This window comes from Apis cerana, linkage group LG12, assembly GCF_029169275.1.
Source record: "Apis cerana isolate GH-2021 linkage group LG12, AcerK_1.0, whole genome shotgun sequence".
Classification (NCBI taxonomy): Eukaryota; Metazoa; Arthropoda; class Insecta; order Hymenoptera; family Apidae; genus Apis; species Apis cerana.
Window position 1 is genome coordinate 5,241,237 of NC_083863.1, and position 23,556 is coordinate 5,264,792.

Genomic DNA, 23,556 nt, shown 5'->3' on the forward strand with positions numbered 1-23,556 from the left:
ACAACTCGTTTCGCAACATGGTCACAGAATGTTGTTCGATCCGAAAAATGGCCGGGTCGTGGATTGATCCCCGAGCACGGCACAGGGTTGAATAGCCCACAGAGGGGGTTGTGGACGAGGGAGAGGAGGCGTGGACGGGAGAAATTGAAACGTCGCGCGGAAATTGAACGGGTAACGGGCGAAACCTTTCCTGTCGCGAGTTTTCCCCGCGTATATTCGGTTTCGTGGCCGCGGAAATGGGAACCGTTGCTCGTAAACGCGGAATCCTTGTGAATCCACTCGACGATTTTTCGTCGCGACGACACGCAACTTAATACGACGATTTTCTCTCCGGAAAAATCTTTCTTCCGAGAGATTGGAAGCTAGCTTCTATTCCCCTCTCTCTTCCCGTTTCGGTAATTTGTTGCGCAGCTTTTCAACCTTGCTCGAACAGAATTTCTTTCGACGAAACTATGGCGAGATATACTCGCAGTGTGATCCTCGTTATCCAGAGATTTTGCAAAAAAACATTTAAGATGCATCTTCGCTGGAAAATATTTATAAAGTGTAATTTATAAATTGAATAATCACTGCCTTGCTACGTCGTGCAATGCGAAACGAACTTGTTTGAACGTTTGCCTCGGTAAATCACGGACCGTTCAGCTTCGAATTTCCCCGTTTTCAAAGGGCTAAGTACCTACTTAAAAATTAGGAGAACCTCTCAACTGAAATCTCTTGCTTCCTTCAATTTCCTCGAGGATCCATGCTAAACATTTCTCCAAGTAAAAACAAAATACGACGTTTCACAACGTCTCCTCGTTAAACGGGCAAATGTACGCTTCAATCGCTTCATTTGATAAAATTCAGCAAACACTTTACTGCCACCGCCTGCCTTCGCGTCGACCTTCGACATGTTGGCCGAGCAGGTTGTCTACCGTTCCGTGCCGGAGGAAAGAATGGTGAAAGGAGCTCTGGCTGTCGTCTCAGAATCGGCGAAATCGTATGCGAAATTGCGGACGGCTTAACGAGGGTTACGCGTTGCGTAATCGTGCGACGGACAAAAAGGACGCCTGTAAAAATGTGGATACGGTGAAAAGTAAGCGTGAAAGTTGAGAAGAAAACAATTTTCCACCACGTGTGTATCATTTGTTACATGAGACTTACCGAACTTTCTGTTGCCTACGAAGATCGTGGATGGAAAAAATCCCGAGGAAGACACTTTTGAAAGGTCCCAAAACGACGAGGATCCTTCGAGGATGGAGCCTAAAATAAAAGTGCAACTCTTCGGTATCCTCTCTTCTACAATCTCTGATACCTTTTACGCACTGAGAGTTCCTTCTTCTGGAACTAAGTTTAAATTTAAGAGTCGAGTTAAAACGGATAAATATAATAAAATCGGGAAATCGAACAGAAAAGAATTAAGGAGAGACATATTTCGCCTCTCTCCTCTCCACGTGGATGAGGTGAGGGGAAAGAGGTGTGTTAGAGGATAACCCTGGAACCTCGTTTAATTGGTTTCTGCTCTCGAGAACCTGGTGCCTTCTACCACCAGAAACACCTTGATAGGAATCGCATCGAGCACCCCGAAACCTTTGTCCCTTTTACCAACAACAATCCTCTTCCTCGAGGAACAGATACCCCATTTTATATAGTTGCTTACTTGTTTTTTGAGAAACTTCGCCCGTTTCGTTTGTAGGTATGCACTTTCGTGACCTGTGCTTCTTCTTTGTGGAAGAGGATACAAAGAGGCCGTTTATTGGGCAACGCTGACGGAAGAACGCTGTGGATGGAGAAAAGAGTTTTATATCCTGACGAGAGTTTTGCTCGATTCAAAGAGCACGAGTCTACTATTCGAGCCTCTTATCGAAATGTCCCTTCCTTTGCCTGGGTATGTATTTATATACCGAGGTTCGGTTTGTTTATTTATATTACGGTAATTATGTGAGTTTAGAGTTTGGAGACTCGAGTGGGGACACTTGTCTCTTGTGGTCGTTAGATACGTATATGTTTTTAAAAATACGCCGTGAGATTTATGATCGGAAATAGACACAACAATCTTCGTGCGTTTGAAATGAAAATATATATATACACATTATCAAAAGTTTGGATTAGTATTTGATAATCAAGCCGATCAATTCCACTATATGCAATCATTTTATTTAATTTCTCGATAATTCGATGTAATTAAAAAAGTGATTCTAAACTTACTACATAATTATATGAATCCAATTGATCGGGAGATCAATGCAGCTGCAACGCCGTAATCGTCGATGCATCGTTTCACTCTGCGCTAGAACAGAACTCTTCTTAGTGGGTCGCCGTTCTACGATCGATATGTTCACCTTGTTCAGACGTTCGATTCGACCCAGTGACCTAGGGCGTCGTTCCCTAAGTAGGAGGATACCCTGAAAACCATTTCCCCTCGATCGATTCATCATACGTGTACAGATTACGTATTTCATCTGTCAGCGATGTCGAGGTATCTTAATCTTACATCTTGATTCCGTTTGAGTGCGTCCACATCCTCGAGAACATCGTAACGATTGTTTAAAAATTATTTTGGATACATGTTCGATTATCATCGCGATCCCTCTGTGTCGAATTTTAACTCCCATTTAATCTCTTTTGCTTTATTTAACTGAAAATGTATTACAGATGTACGATTAATTAATTAAACGTACCTTTGCTCATCCAAAAAGAAAGTTGACAACTCGAAAGCAACGATTCATCACACGAATCAACGAGATACAACGAACCCGTCGATGCAAAATCGGGAATCTGGAGCGACGCGTTGGCAAATTTACCCGTGTTCCGTTGAAATGGGCGCGGGGCCGTCGTCCTCTTATTATCCGCAATTACACGGTGTCCGCAAACAGAGAGAGAGAGAGAGAGATTTCGCAGGCAGTTGGCCATTAGAGCGGCTCTCGCTCGATCGGGCAATCCGCTCGCCCCTATAAACGAGAAACTGCGATGCTCGCAGCCGTTCGGCATCGGTAATCGACCTGTAAACCGGTACCAAATTACAACGTAACCGTACGGGACGCGACGTCTCGCGGTAGACCGCAAACTACATACCGAAGCGTCCCGGAAGTGGGTCGAACGCGGAACTGTCTACCGGGTGTCTCGGAAACGACCGAGGCGATAAATGTCACAATGCTTACAATATGACGACAATACCGTGGATATATACGTTTTGAAATATCGTAATTTCAAGGATGACAAAGATACGACGATGCTTTCTGTAATTGGTGTAAATGGAAAAGTGGCAGATCGTATTCATCTTTCTCGAGAGATAAATTCTCGAATAGTAAAACACTTTCCCTTATTACGCGACTTTCCACGTGTTTTATTCTTCGCGCGTGTTTCGAAAAGCGGTTTTACTTGTGAATCACCGTTTACGTTACGAGCACGTCCTGCGATCGGATTCTCGACGATGATGCGGCTCGATCGCGACGACGATCGAGGGGACAGCTCGTTAACCGCTTTGACAATCGTGATCGCGACCTGTGGTTAAGAACGATACTCGCGAGGGGGATCGTCGTCGTCGTCGTCGACACGGCACAGTTTGTTTCCGCATTGCGGGCGCATCGAGCGGATCCTGAAGATGCGGTTCGCCCAGTTCACTGATTGGAAATTGATGGAGCGCACCGTGGAGAGAGAGAGAGGAATTTGACGAGATTTCATTTCGTCCCTGTTGCGAAATTGCGTGTTATTTTCTCGATTAATTCGAGAAGAGAGTATTTTGATATACGTTTTTATGATTATAGTTTAACATTCGGGCATTTTGGTAATTTGAACTTGATAAATTTATCAAGTTAACTTGTCACAAGCTCGATCAATTTACAGATATTAATATTTGGCGTGGATTAAAAGCTCCATTGTGCTCCGTATATCACGTCTCACTCGTATTTATCAGTTTGATGAATTAAAACGTAGCAAGAAACGCGAAACAGCCGACTCTGATTACAGTCTTATGGAAAACACGGTGCAATTTGCATTTGAATGGTGAACGAACGTGCACACGTGTTGTCGCGAACGTGTTAATGGTCCCCCTGTAAGAATTCGAGCAATTAAAATTCCATTAAAACGATACACGTCCCGTGTATCCCCTTTGCTTCTCCCTCTCCAAACCGAAGAGATGAATTTCGAAATGGAGGAACGTGAATCGTATATCGTTTCGAATTACAAGTCCTCCAATTCGCAATTCGTGGGAAAAACACGTGGCGTATTTTTCGAAATCGCGATGACCAACTACGAGGGGTGGAAACGCTCCTCCCATTTTTCAAAGCGAAAAAAATGTATCGGATAACGCGGAATCGATGATATCCTCGAAACTTTGTTTTTCCACTTAGCGAGTTTCTTCTTGGATAGATTGCGAAATGCCGTTGCTAAAAAATTTAAAATAGAATCGTGTGAATAATTTAGCTGGACCCCTCAAAAGGATTTGAATTATTTTTAATCGAATAGAAAATCTTTACGCGCAGCGAATAACGGTCAGAGATCAGAATTCGTTCCACTTGGAATGATCCCGTTTATAATTCCACGAACTGGAAAAGCATTTTCCTCGAAGGGACACTCGTCCAGAAAGAACGGAAGAAAAGAGGAAAAAAGGAAGAAATCAAAAATGTTCGACTGGAAACTATCAACAATTGTTGGAGGGAGGGGGTTGGCGGCAAAGTTTGATTAGGAGTAGCGGTGAGTGGTTAAAGCGACATCGATCGTTAGGGGTTAGACTGGTACCCCCTTTGTTCCACTTGCCCTGATTCTCTCTAGAGCGCGCTATATAAACGGGGCAAACCGTTCCCGTGGAGAAGTTGCATCGGTTTATCTGCATTATTGAATACCCTTTACCACGATTATCCGGGGATAACTTGTGCCTTACAAGATTGCACGTGAATATTGAACCCATCTCGGTTATCCCTTCCACGAAAAATCCTACGAATGTAAAAGAAAAAAATATTACCGTATAATAAATATATATAATTTTGAATCTCCGAACACTATTGATCAAACAATTAGATTCATTTAATTAATTCTCTGCCTCCCTCCTTATATCATTCACACGATCTAGTTCATTTTTTATCTCCTCTTCCTACTCTATTTCCAAATCTATAAAATTCTGTCCATCAGTATTTTCAAAGTGTCATCTGTAAATACTTTAAACTTAGTTATAAAATCCAAGTTTTATCATTTTCTTTGATATACACGCTCTTAAGATGAACAAAGTTGCACAATGGTAATCAAAATTTTAAACAAGTTGGAGTGTTGCGCACATAATTTAACACCTCGATTCACAAATTTATTCTATATACATATATATATTCCATGCGTTTCCTTGCCTCGAAAATCCTCGTAAAAAGACGATACGAAACGTGAAAATGTACAATCGGCAGGAAGAAGAGAGAGGCGCGTCTCCGTTTCGATTAGGAGGAGAGATTAGTCGAGAGATCAATCGGCGAATAAGGAGGGCCATCACGGGGAGGAAGAGCGAGGTTTTATAAGCGCACGCGGCTCGTTCAGCCTTGGAGGAGGTGGTAAGAGGTTGTGTAAGATCGATGAAGCCACTTTGACGCCAACACGGATGACACGTCCTACACGGGATATTGCGAATACTCGCTCTCTCGGCCGTCGAGAAAACTTTTACGAGCATCGCGTGAACGGGAATTCGCCTCGTGTATCGGGTTAATCGGCTACGTCTTCCTCTCCCGCCCATGTTGAATAAAGATCCCCTCCTTTTATTCCCCTATCCGATTTCCTCTTCCACTCGTCAACGCGATGGACGCGCGTGGCGTGAATTAAACGGGGATGAAGCGGTTAGAAACTCGTGGAATCAACTCGATCGAGTTTTATTGAATACGTATTTGTCAGGATTCATTTCATCAGGATGGCAGGGGACGTGGCTGCTTTTTCGATTCTTCGACTCGATTAAGAAGTGGATCACCTTTGAACCCGTGTTCTAAGTATCTAAATATCGTTTATTTGGGAAAAGTTTAGCGAAAATTTATCGCGTTCATCGACGAATTTGACAAAAGTCGAAAATATTATACAGTAGTTTATCACGTTTTTTTACGTTGCAGAAGGACCTTTCCAAGGATCTGAGTCGATTCGCTGAGGAATAACTTTTCGGATAGTTAGAATAACGAGCAGGTATTAATCGACTGCGAGCAGTTAACGATCCAACGAATCATCGACGTTTCCGCACGTTTTCGAAGCAAACGGAGCAAACACTAGGTCGATGTCTGCTACGAGCTCAATTTCGAGCGAAATTTCAGTTGAGTAAACACGAAACACGTTTGTGTGTATACATATATATATGTTGGGCCCCGCTAGTTTCGTTTCTAGACGAAGGTCGAAGCTAATTGGTCGGGCCAACCTTGCGTCTCGTTTGCTCCTGGTTTCTGGGACACCGAAATTGATTGATTTCGAGTCGAATGAAACGAAACCATTTACCAATTCAAAAATATGAATTGTTAAACCAACCTCTATTTCTAATAATAAAAAAAAAAAAAAAGAAGAAAATCGTCCCAAGAAATAAATCTCAAGCCGAAAAATCTCAGCGCGGCGGGGAACGAATTTATACTTGCCGCGAGTTTCCGTAGCTAGCGCAAACACCCCATAAATTCGGCAGGCAATAAAAGTTGTACGTGAATCTGTCGGCGTGCACCTACAAAACCGAACCTCCCCCGGACACGTCAGTTCCCGCGCGTTGGTTGAAACGACGGGAACGTCAGGGGAACGGAGAAAGAGGATCCACCCCCTCCCCTCGACGCCAAGCCGAACACCGTTTCCGGAATTTCGAAGGGAAGAAGTTCTTCGCCCCTGTAAAACTGGCGAACAAGTTTCCCGGCCCCGGAAGCCGAGGCAGCGTTTCTCGATGCTCGGGGAAAATACGACTTCGCCAATTACTCGGATCCTCCTTAAGCGATCCCCCACCTCCCCATCGTCTTCCTCGCCAACGCCTCGCCTCGCCTCTTCCCTCCCTCCTCTTCCCGAGCTTCATTGATTAGTCGTAAAATTCCACGCGAGAGGAGAAAACGATTGCACGTGCAACGGTTTGAAATTGCGTGTTTTTCGAAAAATGTGTTTTGGAGAAGAGATATGTATATGTGTATATCGATTTCTTTTATTGTTTATTTTCTCTTTTTAATCGAGTTGAAGTTAACTTGGTTACTTATACGATCGTTCGCAATTTTTAAAAAATTGTGAGCCACCAGTTTTTTTGAGAAGAGAAAGCTTCGATTGGTTGTTCAAAAATTGGATTCTAATGGAAATGTATGGATTGAAAGTAATCGTCTCAAGACGGCGGTTTTGTATATGGAACATCCGTCTCGAGATATTCGTGCGAGGCGGATAATTAAAAGCACTTTAATTAACAACGAGCCGTGGCGATCGAAAGGCAAACTGCCTTCTGGAGGCGAGCCAATTCATCGGGAATTCCATATTCATCGCGCGCTCCATTAAGCCCCGCTGCTACTCTGTCGCGGGCCAGGCCAATTCCAGCCGCAAACTTTGAAAAGCTGACGGTTTCGCGCCGTCCCATTTATTTCAATGCCGACCGAGATTATCGATGTCCGATTCCTCTCCTCCATCTCCTCGCACGGTCATTAATATTTACGCGTCCGATATTTACGACTCTCCAACCATCTCCCCTTTCTGGTTTTTTTTTCCTCCTTTTCTCTCTCTCTCTCTCTCTTTTTTAACCGCTTTTCTCTTCGATCTTTCCAACGTGCACCGTTTTTCTCATCGTTGAACTCTTGTTATCGGATATTTATTGGCCGGCTCGGTTTCACAACGCTCTAATTGGAAATATAAATAAATAAATTTGTGGAAAGTGTATGCTTTGCTATTGTAATTACAGTTTTAAAACACGGTGTGTTTTTTAAAACTTTTTTTATTACGAGCGATTGTAGGAAAGTAAAATTTTACATTCGAAGAGTAAAGAGTGGTGCACGTAACGTTTTTTAAAAGAGAAAGAGATTTTGTTATCGTCGGTGGAATCGAATCATTCCAATTATTTTATATCGTTGGATATTTCTCGTCCCTTTTATTCTTTAGTCAGATTTACGTATTTATATGACAAAAATTTCAGCCTCGGTTGTTTGATCGACTTCGAGCGTAGCTTTTAAATAAATATTCGATGCGGCTACACATACGTTGCAACGAGGCTCGTGGAAGGCGACGAGTACTATTAGTTATGAAATAACTCGTAATGGATTTCTACGAATACAGAGTTAACTCGTAGTCAACGTATTGGAAACCTGTCGTAACAAATGTGAAATATTTAATATATATGACCTATAATGAATTTTCAATATTTTTAGCGACTCTTTAATGTTTCAACCGAAAACCATTTAAACTTATTCGTTATTTACTACTAAAAATAACGATAGCGAAATATAAAAAATAGGGAAATTTTGTCGATACAATCTTTACCTTTAAACAAATTTTTGAAATCGATATAATTTGTCACGAGCGATTATTTTCATTTCGTGGAATATTTTCTCCGTGTTATAAAAATATGGTTATGTCGAAAAAAAATAATATCGATAGAGATAAACCTTGAAAAAAAAATCAGTTTGCCAACCCCTTTGGCGGCCACGATTCGCAGGTCGGAAATCCATAATATCGAAGGATATCGGTACGATTCATTTCAAATAAACCGGGGATATGGATGAGTTCGTTTTATACAAATTGGAATATTTTTCTCCGCGTTGCTCTGGAATCAGTGCGAAAGATATTTCCCCGTGTGCGTGGGCGTGCTCGATTTCCCCGATAATTCGATCCTCGTGCTCGACTCTGATAACCGGAGCGTCGAAAGCAAGAATTTTCATCGGTGAATTTTTTATTTTACCCGAATTTACGATCGAATACGCGTATCACCACCTGTGGAACGCGAGCTCTAAACAAGCTTGTTGTTTCCTTCACGCTCCCTCCCTCTCCTCTGCTCGAATTTACCAACGCGATATTTCGACGAGAAAATAAAAAATAATTATGGATTTTCCAGAGAGAGAGTAAAAGAAAAAAAACTGTATAATAAAATCGTTCTAAAATTCTGATTAAAAATGTACATAATTTTATCTAGAATACCCTATAGATCATTGAACGGGACAAGTCTTCGTCTTTTCTTTGTCACGAATAATAAGGAATAAATAACGAGTGATTGTTGTTTCACGTTCGTACAAAAGTCTCTTACTTTCTGCCATTTCAAAGTAAAGTACAAGAAATTCCGGATAAAATTCCTACGTAAAACCTCCTAGTACGTAGGTACCACGTGCGCATACAGCTCCTAGTACAAATTTCTCTTCCTGGCTGGAATTATTCCATGGGAGGTGTGGAAAATTTATTTCACGATATACGGTGTAGCGACGAGGAACGATGAATATTTCATTTTTCGTTTCTTCTTGGTATTGAAATGGAACAGCGGCTCCGATCGATCGAGAGAGGCGGCAATAACGCAGGCAGGGATCGCGCGGCCAAGTGAAATTTTCCAGGTCGATCGACCACGGGGTCGCGAGCGGCCCACCTCTTAATTGACTTTCGAAACCGAATTGCGGTTCCTCGGCCCGATGGCGCGCACCCTTCCACGATAAATTAATAAACGGGAATGGTTTTCCCAACACCGATTCGCGCCGAGTCGTGGTCTTGGTCGCGATGGATCGTCGGGGGCCCGTCCTTTCCATTTTCTGTCGTGGATATCGGTCAGTTACACCGGATTCGAGCGAAATGAATACGAAGAACAATCGAAAACAATCGGCGCGAGATTCATCAAACTTTTCATGTCGCCACAGAAGCTTAAACATCTTTAAAATTCCAACTTATAAATATATATATATACTTTTGTATCATCGAAAGGCAACGTATTCGTAAATAATTTTAAAATAATGGAAATACGATATCTAGAGCGGTAACGATATTATTATTAAAAAAAATCTTCCTCCAAGCATAAAAAGCATAACGTAGTTCCGGTTTAATTGGCTAGAGTGGCACTTTATGTCGCCCACGCGTCAGGACGTCGATTAAAAATTTTGTCGAAAATCGAGTTTCACGGGAGAGATGAGCGGAACGATTAAATTACCAAGAAATAATCGATCGTGGAAAACGAGTCGTTATGGCAGCGTTATGGCGGAGAGGGGGGGAAAAAGGAAGAAAAAAAAAAGAATGATAAACGACGCCGCAAAGGACAGGATTTTACAAGATTCCTTTGACACGATGTTTAAAGTGGGTGGCCGGAAAGAATTCCATAGGAGCGGATAATTTCTTAAATCCCTTGTTTCGTCCGCTTGCGTCTAGGGATCCCTATAATTTCGCTCTATTCGCCTCTCTATAATTGCGCGGCCGAGGCGCACGCGCATGTATCCTACTAAAACTAAACAGACGCGGATTCGAGCGAATTGCATGTAAATTGCGGGCATAAAAGTGATTTACGTCGTCGATCGCCGTATCAACGACGATCGGACGCTAAGTATCGTAACGAGTCTTGATAAGTGCTTGCTTTAAAATCGATCGACAAACATTTTATCTCTTTTTCTTTTTTTCTTTTTTTTTAACGTTTCCATCTACCGTTTACTCGTCACGTGATCTACTTTTCAACTCTTTCGCTCGCCTTTTTGCATAATAACGTTCTCTTCTTCTCTAACGTTGAAAAGTTTAAGAAGAATTATCGTCGAACTTTTCTCTAATCCTTCTCAAATTTTTAATTAATTCTCCAATCTATCTTCAATTTTCCATTCAATTTTTCTGTTCCAATGCACATATTCTTTTCACCGATGAATTTAAATTACATAAAGCGACATGTATGCAATTTCACTGTCGTGTTTTATTATTATTATATTAAATATAATTACATTGTTTTATGTAAGACATATTTGCACGAAGATAAGAAATTTTTGAACATCATAATTTCAGATTTGTTTCTCTGAAAATTACAACGTACGACATACATACCGTATATAATTATTTATTATCGAATTTCTACAGTCACGTTTGTATTATCAATCCCGGAACACGTTACAATTCGCAACGCGGGATAATTTTACAACGACGCGCGTCGATAACGTCGTCTGGCCACGTTAAATTACATCTGTTCCTGTTTGCCAGCGTAATAAGCCGTCAACGTATTCGTCTCGCAATGTTCATTAAACACGATTAACAGAATGTTTCGTGCGAGCGGCGCGGAACGATGGTTTATTAAATTCGTTGCCGAAAGAGTTGCGTGGCGTACTCATTAAAATTCTTCTAACGAATATTTTTTTTCCCATTTAACGTCCATTATCCCGTCTATTTCCATTTTCTATTCTCCTCTCTTCTTCTTCTTCTTCTTCTTCCTTTAACGACGGAAACAATTCCTTCTCCCTCGTGGATATAACTTTCGAATCTTTGTTTATTCAATTTGCTCTCTAAAAAAAGAAAAATTAAACACGGTTCTTATTCGATATTCGATATATGTTGTATACGTATATTACGAAATTTTTGCAAATTTCGAATTGCATCACCCTTTCCACCAATATGTACTCTTCTTCGTAGATTTTTTACGAATTCCACTTCAATCTACCGCGCATCCTCGACGAAAGGGATCCCACGCCACGTGTTACGTACGATTTACACGCGTAAATTCTGTTATTATTTAAATATAGCACGAGCGAGAGAGCGGAGAAAGGGTTTTTCACGATTTCTCCTCGTTTGTGAGCCGAGTAATAAAAACGAGACGAATATTTACATAACGAGAATGCTAATCGCAGAGAAGTGGAATCGCGTGGAAAATCGCGGCTTGACATTGCCGCGGAGCAATTCCATTACCGTTGCCACGTCGACTCGACTCCACTCCCCTCCCTCCGCTTCCGGTCGCCGCCATTCTTGCACCGTACCCGTGAATTTTATGAATAGCCGATAAACGAGCGTTAACCGTTAATCAACTAAACGTAATCGACCAGCGTTGGGAGGGGAATTTTTTTTTTTTTGAAAGTTTCAGCCCCCGATGTGATCGGTCTTTGCCCTCGAGGCCAAGCTTGCCTTTCGCCTCGACGAGGCAAATTGGCCGAATTATTCTATCGGTGTTATCCGGCCGCCTCGTTGAAAACGAATCGTCTCTGAAAGGATCGGATGAGCATGGAAGGGAGAACTCGTTGCACGATTGCTGGAAGCCATTTCGACGCGATCGTTGACCACGCATACGTACACAAACGCGTGCACACCAGTAACCCGATTACTTCTTTTTACGGTAATCGTTTCGTCTTATCTGGAATATCGAAAAGGATTCGGGAGGATTAAAGCGGTGTAATAAAGTGTTATCCTTTAGATTTGTTTTTTTTTTTTTTTTTTGCAAAATTACGGCACGTAGAGTTTTCAATAATACATTTTCAATCTGTCTGATCTTTACAGTAGGCAAATGCATAAGCGGCTTTTCGAATTAAACAAAATTCTCTTTCGCGATGGCCGAACCGGGGTTATCACGTTCAATCGAATAAAATTCAATTTCATTAAGTTAAGATTGTGTAAATTTTGTATAAAAATAATTGGACACGTGTAAATATGTATATAAATAATCGTAAAAAGTCTTATCTCCCTTATACATTTACCACTTTGGTGATCCTAGTTGTAAAATCCAATTCCAAATGATATTAAGATAATAAAAATAGAAAGGAACGAGAAGAGGAAGTAAATTACTTTGCAACTTGAAACATCTGCAAAATCTTCCAAAAATTTTTCCATCCACTCTTCAATGGTAAACTCGCTTTAAAAAAGTGCGAAATTTTTATTAAATTTTAAACAAGACAGACCATTCGAGGCCAATCAAGATTATAAATTACCTTCGTACTAATCCCCCCGCGTATTCCACAGAAAATTCGAGTTGCCCGCCGTTAAATTAGACGGAACTCCGGATAAGTCCGTACTTAATTTAATTCAGACTATCGAGAGCGCCGCGAAAATCCGATATTTCGGCATCGAGCATCGTTTATACGATGAGAAGAGGAGGAGGAAAGAGAGAGAGAGGGAGGTCGGTCATAGAAAGGCTCGGAGCTTGCGCGAGCCAGTTTCACCCCCTCTCCCCTGGTTGGAATTTATGGCCAACCCCGATCGTCACGATCGTCGAGATGGATATTTTCCAATATTAATAAACGTGCACCGGCCAAATGCTCAACAGTAATATACCGTTTATTCCGTGCATTATTAGCCGCGTATATTACACGTTGCTTACGCGTACGAGCGAGCATGCTTTCGTGTAACAGGCCTTCGAAAGAGGAAACCTTCCGGGTTTTGACTTCAACGCGCGCGTCTCGCACGCCAATCTTCAACCGAGCCGGGGGAAAAATTGGCCCGATGATCGGGCCGGGTTTAGGGGACGGTGCACATCCGGCCGATTGAGGCTGAACGAGCCGATCATCCCATTACCTTGGTCCAATTTTTCTCGATCCGAATTTTAAAATTTTTAATATTTGTTTGGGAATAGGGTGATGTAGGAGAGTATATTTTCGTGCAACTTAATTGCGATCAATTTAGATGATCAGATGGTGAAGTTTCGAGGAATCGAACTTGGATTTTTCTATTGGAAAAAATGCGAGAAATAGTTAACACTTTTGTCGTCAAAGTCTATTCGGATAACGGAGAAAGCCATGACATTGAAGCCCCGTTTTGTTTCATCCCGATATATCAAATGATCGCCGAGATACAAGGGCTTGAAGTTTAGCGTCAGAAATTGTGAATGGGTCCGCGACCCACTGACCTACATTTCTTCCTGGAAACGCGCGCTATTGTTTTTCCAGGAATCGCGTCCGTCGCTCGTCTGGAGATTAAGATAGGTCAGTGAGGCGAGGTGCGAGCGAGAGGTCCGAATAAGCGACGAGGAGGAAGATAATAAACGATTAAAAATTACTTCTTTCTTTACACGACGATATCTCGGGAACCGGAAGTCGTATCGAGATGAATCAAAGAGCGTTTCAAAGGGCAAGATCCCACGCTTCTAACGATCGTTCACCCGTTGACCGGAAGCCATTATCTTCCGAGTTATAGCGGCTCGAATTTTTTCTAATTTTAATAAGGCCTAATCGGGTTTAAGGTAAACCCGGTTCAAAATTGCCTTTTCGTTTACGCGGGGATATCTCGGGAACCGGATGTAGTATTGGAATACGCGAAAGATGGTTTTAAAGGGAATGATTCTGCGCTTCTAACGATCGTTCGTCTGTCGATAAAGAGTTATTACCTCTGGAGTTATAGCAGTTTAAAGTTTTCCTGATTTTTAATCGAGTTTTAACTAGTAAAACATGCGACGGATAATAATACGCCATCTGCGATATTTTACCATGCTCCCACTTCTCTTCATACACATTTTTCCTCGACGTTGTTAAACTTGATGTTTAACCTCTCACTTTTAAATTGGAAATCTATAAATTCTCTCTTGACAAATACTTTTTCAATCGTATCCGTATCTGGGACGAGAGGGAAAAGAATTTTCTCGAAATTCTATTCGTTGGTTTTCAACGTTCCTCCTCCTCCTCGAAACGAAGCGGGAGGGGAAAGTTGGAAAGCTGCGCGGGTGTGTTCCGCTTCGCCGAGGAGAACCGTGCTCTCGTGTGTGTCTCGTGACCCCGATGCGCGGGGGTGTTAAACCACTTTGTCCTTTAACCCGTGACGCATAAAACGAGCGTTGATTGCGATAATACATCGAGTCATTCCGTAACTACGTCAATTAACGCTCCTTTTAACGTTCGAAATTGCGCCGGGAAAACGATGTTACGCACGTATCGAGTCGTAAAGGCTCGTGTATCGCGTTGTTTATTTACTCTTTCTCTTCCTCTCTCTCTCTTTCTCCCCCTGTTACATCCTCTTTTCTCACCTCAACAGCCGTCTCGCATACGCCATTTATCGGGCAATTTATAAACGTCCACGGCCGTCATCAATCACTTTCCCGGGCGCTCGAACAATATTTAAACTTTCGTAATATCCTCGCGCGTGGCTTCGATGCCAGCCGTTTCCTCCATCCTTCCCGCGTCGAACGATCTTTGCACAGCCGTAAAACCGTTCTCTGATAAATGCACGATCGAACCACGCTCGTTTAAGCCCTAATTAACGATCTTTTCTTAACCCTTTACGCGTCTCTCGTCGAACCACGTTTGATCAAAGGGGCGATGAAAACTTTTGAGCTGGATATGGAAATGAAATAAAAATGAGTTTTACTTCAAACTTTATTAAAATAATAGAAGCTAAAATTTCGATCCGTTGAATTTATTTCTAAATTGATCGTTTTTCTGAAATCGTTTTTCACTTACCTCTTTTAGTATGAAAAATTAATCAAAGGATAATAGGTGCATAATATATCCATCTCTTCTTAATTTCATCTCGAACTGCTTACGCGAAATCCCTGTGAAGAGGAGAAAAGAGAAGAAAGAAAGAAAGGAAAAGCAATTGGCGGAGTAATAATCCTCTCTGAAATGCGAAGGGTTAATAATTTACGCCTCTTGATAAAAACGTTCGCCCTACATCCAACATCGACGACACACCACAGCCCCGGTACACATTCTCTCGTTGACCTACGACCTTCTTTTTTCTCCCCCTTTTTCGCCCCTCCTCCTCCTCCCTTCTTCGCGGCTCTTTTATTAAAGAGCTATACACGAGTGGAGAAACTCGAGGGGAGGGAAAGAGAGAGAAAGGAACGCAAGAACGACGCTGACGGGCTTATTAAAATACCGATCCGTGGAAACGCGGCTGGCCGCGGGCCAATCCTCGAAATAATGTCGATTTGTAGCGCGCAGAGCTGTGCAACCTATCCACGCCCTCCTCCTTCTAATGGCCGTCAACGATATTAACTGCGATCCAGCCGCTGGAAAATCGAGCTACCTTGTTATTCGGCGTGACGTGGAGCCCGTTGGTGAGCCCGCGTTGCTCGTTGTCGCGGTGAGCTGACATGCCAGAAAGATTGAATTTGGTCGTGTTTCGATGCGTCACACGTATTAGCGGCCTTGCTTTTCGGTCTGGTCTTGGGATCCATTGGAATGTTATTCCCTCGATGATTAAATTTGGAACACGGATATATATATATGTTTCTTTTTTCCAGAGGTGGAAAAGGATATATAGAAAGTTGATCCTCGAAATTTCGTATTTCTTGATCATATTTTGGGAGAAAATTGTTTATTAACCAGGCGAGAAGATTTATTAATCGTTCGTTCTTTCAATTATTCGGATGCTTTCGGATTTGGACCCGGTCCAATTTGCGTGGAAAAATAAAAAAGAAAGAAAAAACGACCGCTTCGCGTCGATGATAAATAACAAAATAACACGCGATCCGTTGTTTCATTCGATCCAAAAATATCCCGTTTCCCGTCAAATATAAAAGAAGGACAAGGACATCCAATCTGTAATAAGAAAAAAATTCGTTGTTTCTGAAACCTTTGTTCGCGCTTACGTAGAATTCCCCCCCTCGATATTCGCCAAAAAATAAATCCTCTTCTGTGTATGCTAATTAAAGCTCGAAACCAGTGATCGTCCATTGGCGAACGTTCGATCGATGCAAACTACGAAGGCGAGAACCGTGTTATTCGCTTACCAACGACGTTCACCGCAGAACGAGAGCGGAATGAGATTCTCGCTGATGATTCGATTGGACGCCGTGTCCTCTCCGCGAGATCACGAGGTCAAGTTCAGTGTATCTGACAGGACGAATTGTCAACACCTGTTCGATAGATTGAACGATTGAAATAATTCGAAAAATTTTTACTCCTTCCTTACTAACTGAAATTATAATTATATCAGATGAAAGATATTGTATAGATATTATATACGTATTATCAATTACAAATTTAATAAAGTTCTAATAAGACGCGAAATTTTTTAAATAATTATCCATTCTTTTACACCTTGTCATTTTCGACGAATTCCCTGCTCGTTCTCGAACGAGAACACCTTCTCTCCGAGGACAATCCATTCCCGAGGCGAACGATCGCTCGATTTACCGCTCGATCGAGCATTCCCATCACGGTGACCGCGAGAAAGGTGGAGGCGGGGGGGATATTTGTAAGCAAAGGCAGCAGATACGCCGATATTCCTGGAAAGCTCGTAAGCTTCGTGAACTGGCTTCGAGGCGAGGGAGGTTTGTTTCTTTCGTCTCGAGAAACGAGGAGAATGGCGGAGGAAAAAGGAGAGAGAAGGAAGGAGGGAAGAGAATACTCTAGATGAAGAGAGGAAATGCGTTCGTTCAATGGGGCATTTACATCGTGGAAATTCCAAGTTCTGTTTCCAAGTAGAGGGGAAGAAATACATTGTGGGGATATCGATCGATCGAGAGGACGAGGAATTTATGAAAGCCTCCAGCTATTTCTCCTCCTGCCTCGTCCAAGGAATAATTATCACGCCTTCGAACATCCTTCTCTAACCGATTTAACGAATTCTCATCCTCCCGTTACACGTTTCACGTGCTGCTAACGGGACGTTCGAAAGTTTTTGCTTGGAAATCGTCGAAGCTGGTGTTAACCAGGAGTTTGGGATGGGATGGATGCGTTTGCTGGAAATATTCATTGTACCTTAGATGGGTACGTAGTTGGATGATTGATGTCGTTAGTCTCGTGGTGACTCGAGGATGATAATGATGGAAAATGAGGGTAATTTTCCTCGTTAGATAAAAATTCGCGCGAAAAGAAATTTCGCACGTTTCATTTATTTACGAACGTTTTTTTTTAAAATTCTATCAATTTTAAAAGAAGTTTTAAAACAAATTCTATTCGGATTATTAATCTCTCGTGTTTACGATGAAGTATAATAATAAAAATAATAATAATACAGTCAATTTTTGTTCAAAATTGAACGAAATTAAGGATACAATGCTTCCTACGATTTTCATTCCAATTTGCAGGTAACTTAAGGATCCCGTGGCGTGTTTATTATTATTCGATTCAATGTATGAGCCGCATCGTTAACGGCTGATTTCACGGCCCTGATTTATAAGAAGAAATAATTGTTTTTTCATGGCCTGGAGATTCCCGTTTCACTCGAGCGTGTAACACAACGTACACTATACGCATCCTCTTCGAGTTAACAAGTCTCAATTCTAGATTTTGAAACGAGAGATATTAAAATGTCAGATTAATTTCATTTAATCACTCTTATTTCTCCATATACACGAATTATACGATAAATTTCACCATTTTCCCTCTCTAATTTTTCTTCTAAACGTATCAACAAATTAATAATATATATATATATATATAGAAAATATTTCGGCTGATGATTCGATCGACGGATATTTCTCGAGGAATCCTATCCCCGGCCGGCGTAAACGTGGAAAGGAAATAGTTGGGCGCTCGATCGTTTCGAAACCGATGTGATGTTTTATTCAAGCCCGCGGAAGGAAGGCGGTAATTGGCGCGAACGCGGTGGAAACGCGGAAAATAACACGCGCGACGATGTGTTTCGCGGATGGAGGCGTCACACCCGACACGCGATGCGTCAATAACGAGAGTCATTAACGCTCCCGCGTCACACCGTTGCACGCGATCCCTGGAAATCGGATTGTTTAACGGTAAAGCGTGTAACGATCCACGGTGGAGGGGGAGGAACGAAAAAGAGTGCTGCACGCTCGCTTCGTTCCTTCGAAAAAAAAAGAAACTTTATTCTTTTATCTCGATTCTCGCCTCTCTCTCTTTCTCTCTCTATTTTTCAATGCGACTCGTGGCACGTGTTAAAGGTTGAAAGTTGAAAAGCGTTTTCTTTTTTTGGGGGGAGGTTGAGGTTGTATTAACGCGTGTTATTATTTTCATACGATGCACGGTTCGATATTCAGTCGACAAGAGTGAAAAATTGGCTTTCAACGTCTTCAACTTTCTAATTATCGCGATGATTATGATGGAGAAACGGCGCGAGGAGGGATCCATTAATCGAGATCCATTGTTGGAGAAGTTTATTAGAGATGCTTTCTTCCACGGTTGATTGCGTAACAAGGTTCAGCGCCAGTTTTCTCCAACAGGGATACATCCTGTGAAAACGGATCGTTCCTCCCGTTTACAAATTACTAATGAAATGCGTGAAAGGCGACGATTGTGAAAAATGAAATCAAGTTTGGAATTAATGATCGTCAAGATGATCGCGAATAAAAGTAGATTGCCTAGAGAAAAGTTATAGTTTTAGTGAATATTTGGAATTGATGATAAATTTATATTACACGTCAAAGTTATCATCGATCAAGTGTATTCTAAAAGTACTTCGAAGCTTCTATATTTAAAACAGACGATCCAAGTTGATTATTGAGTAAAAAGAAAAAGAAATACATACAAGAATCCAATCTCCAATTCCAGTTGGACATAAATAAATCACACTTGCTCGAATCCAGAGGACGAAAGCTCGATTCATTTCGAAATATTTCCAAGACTCTTCTCTCCCTCCCCTTCTTGGTTAAATTGCACCACTCGAGGTTCCCGCCGACGGGAAGAACTCGCCTCGAGTTTCGAAAGTCGCCGGTTCGAGGGTCGTTCTGGTCTTTCTGGAGTAAAGGCGAACAAAGCGGGCAGGAACAATCGTCCTTGAGGCTCGAAGAACCGCTCAGTCGCGATTAAAAGCCGGCCGAGGCGACATTGTCGCCGCCATTCTAAGGGAGAAGAGGCGGGATTCGATCGTCCTTGGCCGACGATCGAACGATTAATCGCGGAATTATTGGCGAGGAAAGGGGGGATGGAGATAGACAGACCGTTAACCGCGTTAATTGCGATCCAGACGAGCTTTCCATCCGGTGATTTCAATTTGTTCGACACGGGTAACCGGGATACCGAATCGGAGAATGGAGGAGACTACGAGGGATGCGTTTAACGGAGGATCGATGGTTGCACAGCGCGCGTGCAATACCCGCTCTCGAAGGCACGTCCAAGCTATTTATGCAACGATCCTTGCTAAGATTCTAGCCGCGGAGACTTTAATGGCGGTGGAAGAGTTCCGGTAACCGGGCGACGTGTCGAATAAATCTCGACGAGTTAAATCGACGTTCAATCCCGGGGAGTTACCGTTAAAGGCAGCACCATGTATTTAGCCTTTTAAAGGATGTTGGAAGCCTCGAATCCGACGATCGAATCGATGCCTAAGTTTCACGCACGAACTCGATTCGAAATCGAAGAAAATTATTAATCTAGAAACAAGTTTCTAGAAGAAGATTTAACGTCCATCGTTAAAAGCCTAAATCTGACCTATCAGAAATCGATTTTCACGTAAATTAATCGCTAAACTCGTAATAAACGCGTGCACGTTTCGATACCTCGCCCAAGTTATATTCTAATGCGATACATTCAAGCAGCGTGATCGTAAAATCGGTGGAACGTGAAATAACAATACACGTAACACATTCTGCGTAATACAATGTATTCCAATACTCTCTCTCTCTCTCTCTCTTTATTATCCCAGTTATTTTGACAAGCCTGCGATAGAGAAAAGAATCGAGAGATAGAGAGAGAGAGGTCTCGATAAACTGGATGAGATCCACGATGAAATCGATCGAAATCCCACCTCCTTAATGGCTTAATTTTATTACCCCCGGCCGTATCTCGCATAATAGCGGCCATTAAACACCGCCCATATCGTGGCATAAAACACGGGAATATTTATTTATCGCCGTTCTCTCCACGCTTTCGAGCTTTCCTCCCGATTCCCTACGCGTGTTGTTACCGGCGAAGCTTTCACCGACCTGTTCGCCCGGTCCATCCTATCGCGGCTATCGATCTCTCTCGACTCGCGACTTCGAAGGCTGCTCGACACGCTTGCCTTGCTCGACCTCGACGGACAGAGAGGTGCACAGAGAGAGAGGGAGAGAGGAACACGCGGTCGGTCACGATATCGATTCTCCACGAGGGACCGGCCACGATACGCAATAAACTCACGCAATCTGCGGATCCGCGGCTAAACGTTTCCTGCTTCTATCCGTCTGCTGGTTCTGGTTTCTGGTTTCGTATCTGCCTCGGCCACGCGTGGACGCGTAAAGTATCGAACATTGGACCTCGTTGAGGATCGATCCGAGTCGATGGATAATCGATAACGCGTTTTTTCCAAGCACGGCGAAAAGGAAATAAAGATTCTGGTGTCGAAGGTGAAGTATTTACGCTTCTTTCGATCCGTCAATGTCGCTGTAATGGAAATAATGCTGAGGAACGGAAGAAGCTACGATGTTTTAATTGGGTAATTGAGTGTAAGAGGAAGGTGGAATTTTGGAGATCGATATTGGTTGAGGAATTGAAACAACAATACTATAATATGTGCAAGAGAGATTTATGTCGTTACTTATCTCTTTCTTTCTCGTTTGTTTCAGGTAAGTTTCTTCGATTCTTGTTAATTGGAACGCCGCGATCCATCACTGTCAGGTATTTGGAATATCGTATTTATTTCAACATCGTGTTTGAGTATGTATATTTCGAAATAAGGGATGATGGTGAAAAACTTGTCTAGAAAGAACATTGAAAAAACGAATGAAATATCTTCTATCGGTGTATTAATAATGCATGCATGTTCGCGCGAGAAGATGAAAAAGAAAATAAAAACGTTCGCGCGTTTGATCGACGCGTTTTTCGCTTCGATAAACACACTTAACGACACGTAAGCAACGCCAGATTGTTTATTCTTTGGAATTTGTTGCGTAGGTAGCGGACAATTTCTCTCTCTTTGTGATTTAATGGTTTCGTAAACGAAAATATTTGCGATGCATGCGAAACGAAGGTTTAAGTCGATCGATCTTTCATGCGAATAACAAGTATAAATATTTCTGTTAAATTTGATTATTGCTCGAATCTGAGGATCAATTTTGAAGATATAAAATCATTTTCCTCGCCTTCATTTTCCTCTACGATCCTTGCACGGCCTTGACCTCGAAGCCGTGACACCCGCCACACGATTTTTACGATGATAACGCGACCCAGATAGCCGGCCTTCGAACGATTCTCAATTATCCTAGAAAATTACGTTCAAAAATTACCCTCGATATCACGACCTTGCGAACAAGACTAAGCTTTGACCCAACCTTGGCCACCATCGGCGTGGAATTCGAATCTCGACGACTCCCATTGCGTATTTTAAACGACCTCAACCACCATCGGCGTCACGGTCTCCATGACCCATTTATACGTACGTACACTCGCGCGAGAGTCGTTAAATACTTAAAATAACGATATTGAATGGTTATTTCGAATGGAGGACACGGAATTTCACGCGGGGCGCATTCGAAACGGATCCAGAGAATCGAACGAGCAAGGTTTCGACGGTGGAGTTAAAGGAGTAGGGTAGTCAAAGGAAAGAAAGAAAGCGGATTATGACCCGGCCATGGAAATTGCTCCTTAACACGACACGTTCAAGTTCATTGCCGCTTTCGACCGAAGCGGAAGAATTATTGCGAAGAAATTATATTTGTTTTTCCTTGGAATTTTTTTCTAATAGAATTTGGAAACGGAGAAAATAATCTTTCGGGTCATAGAATTCGAAGGATTTTGATGTTAAAGGGATTTAATTGTTTTCAATATCCTCTGATAAACGTGAAGTGGAAATTTTAAGAAATAGAAAAGAATCTAATAATATATCATATTGATATCAAATCGAATTTTTCCAAATAACAGATAAACAAAGTAACACAAATTCCTGTATAAAATAAAAGGAGAAAATTCTCGAGGTGGTTTGTTTGAAAAGCCTCTATAAATGGATGTATACGCCATTTTGAGATTCACGGGGCGCTTACCACAGGTTCAAATATCATCGATATTTTTCACCGTGAATCGTGAAAGTGTAAAAAGCCGAGAGAGATATTTTTAATCTGGCCAACGATCGCCTAAATAACCGATGACGTCAGATACCGGGCAGACGATGGCCTTTTCTGCCTATTCGAGAAATCGAGAAGATCTTCCCTCGGCATTCCTACGCTTGCTTGGTCATACTCTTTCGAAAATTTGAATGTTCTTCTTTATTCCGAGTTTCGCAAGGATTACGAGAGTATTTAATCTTTTCTTTCTTTCCTTTTTCGAATGTATAGATATATTTTATCGATAACAAAGAATAGAATTTATCTTTTTAAAGTCTTGCGCAGTGTGCACGGATGTTCGTAAAGAAAGGATGCTTCGGGGTGAACAGTGCGTGATGGGCGAGGGGAATTTTTTTCGAGAACTTGGCAAGCGATATTTTTAAGAAAACAAGCTGTAAATAACAGATAGGAGGGGGAAACAAAAATTATTACACGCCTCAACGTTTTCTTTACACTTTTACTACACAACGACACCAACCAATTTATCAATTCCATGGATAATTATTCGTAAATTTTCCAGGATATCCTCATCGTCATCGACGACGACATACATATTCTCTCGAATACTTTTCTCACTCGTTTATCACTCGAAGAACGAAGCATGAAAAAGAAAGGAAAGGAAGAAACGTTTGGAAAGCGAAATCACTCGAAACCTTGGGGATACCAAGGTGTCCTCTCCCCTTCAGGACAATTCGAACACGCGATCGTCGTAAATATCGTTGTCGAAAAGTGGAGGTGCGAGGGAAGGCACACGGTTCACAGGATTATTCGTATTCCTCGGGTATACGGAGGGCCCATCCCCTCTCTCCCTTTCGCACGATAAGATTTATACGCAA

General features: G+C 42.0%; 1 protein-coding gene across 5 annotated transcripts in view; it reads left to right on the forward strand.

Moving 5' to 3' along the window:
• LOC107995488 (mucin-5AC) overlaps positions 1 to 23,556 on the forward strand; it is a 266,993-nt gene that overhangs the window by 148,619 nt on the left and 94,818 nt on the right. Inside the window, exon 2 of one of the 5 annotated variants that reach the window (XM_062082700.1) lies at positions 1,676 to 1,867. The exons of the other annotated variants lie outside the window; for them this stretch is intronic. The gene's annotated coding sequence lies outside the window, so the exon portion shown is untranslated. The remainder of the gene's footprint in view (positions 1 to 1,675; positions 1,868 to 23,556) is intronic. 5 annotated transcript variants of the gene reach the window in all.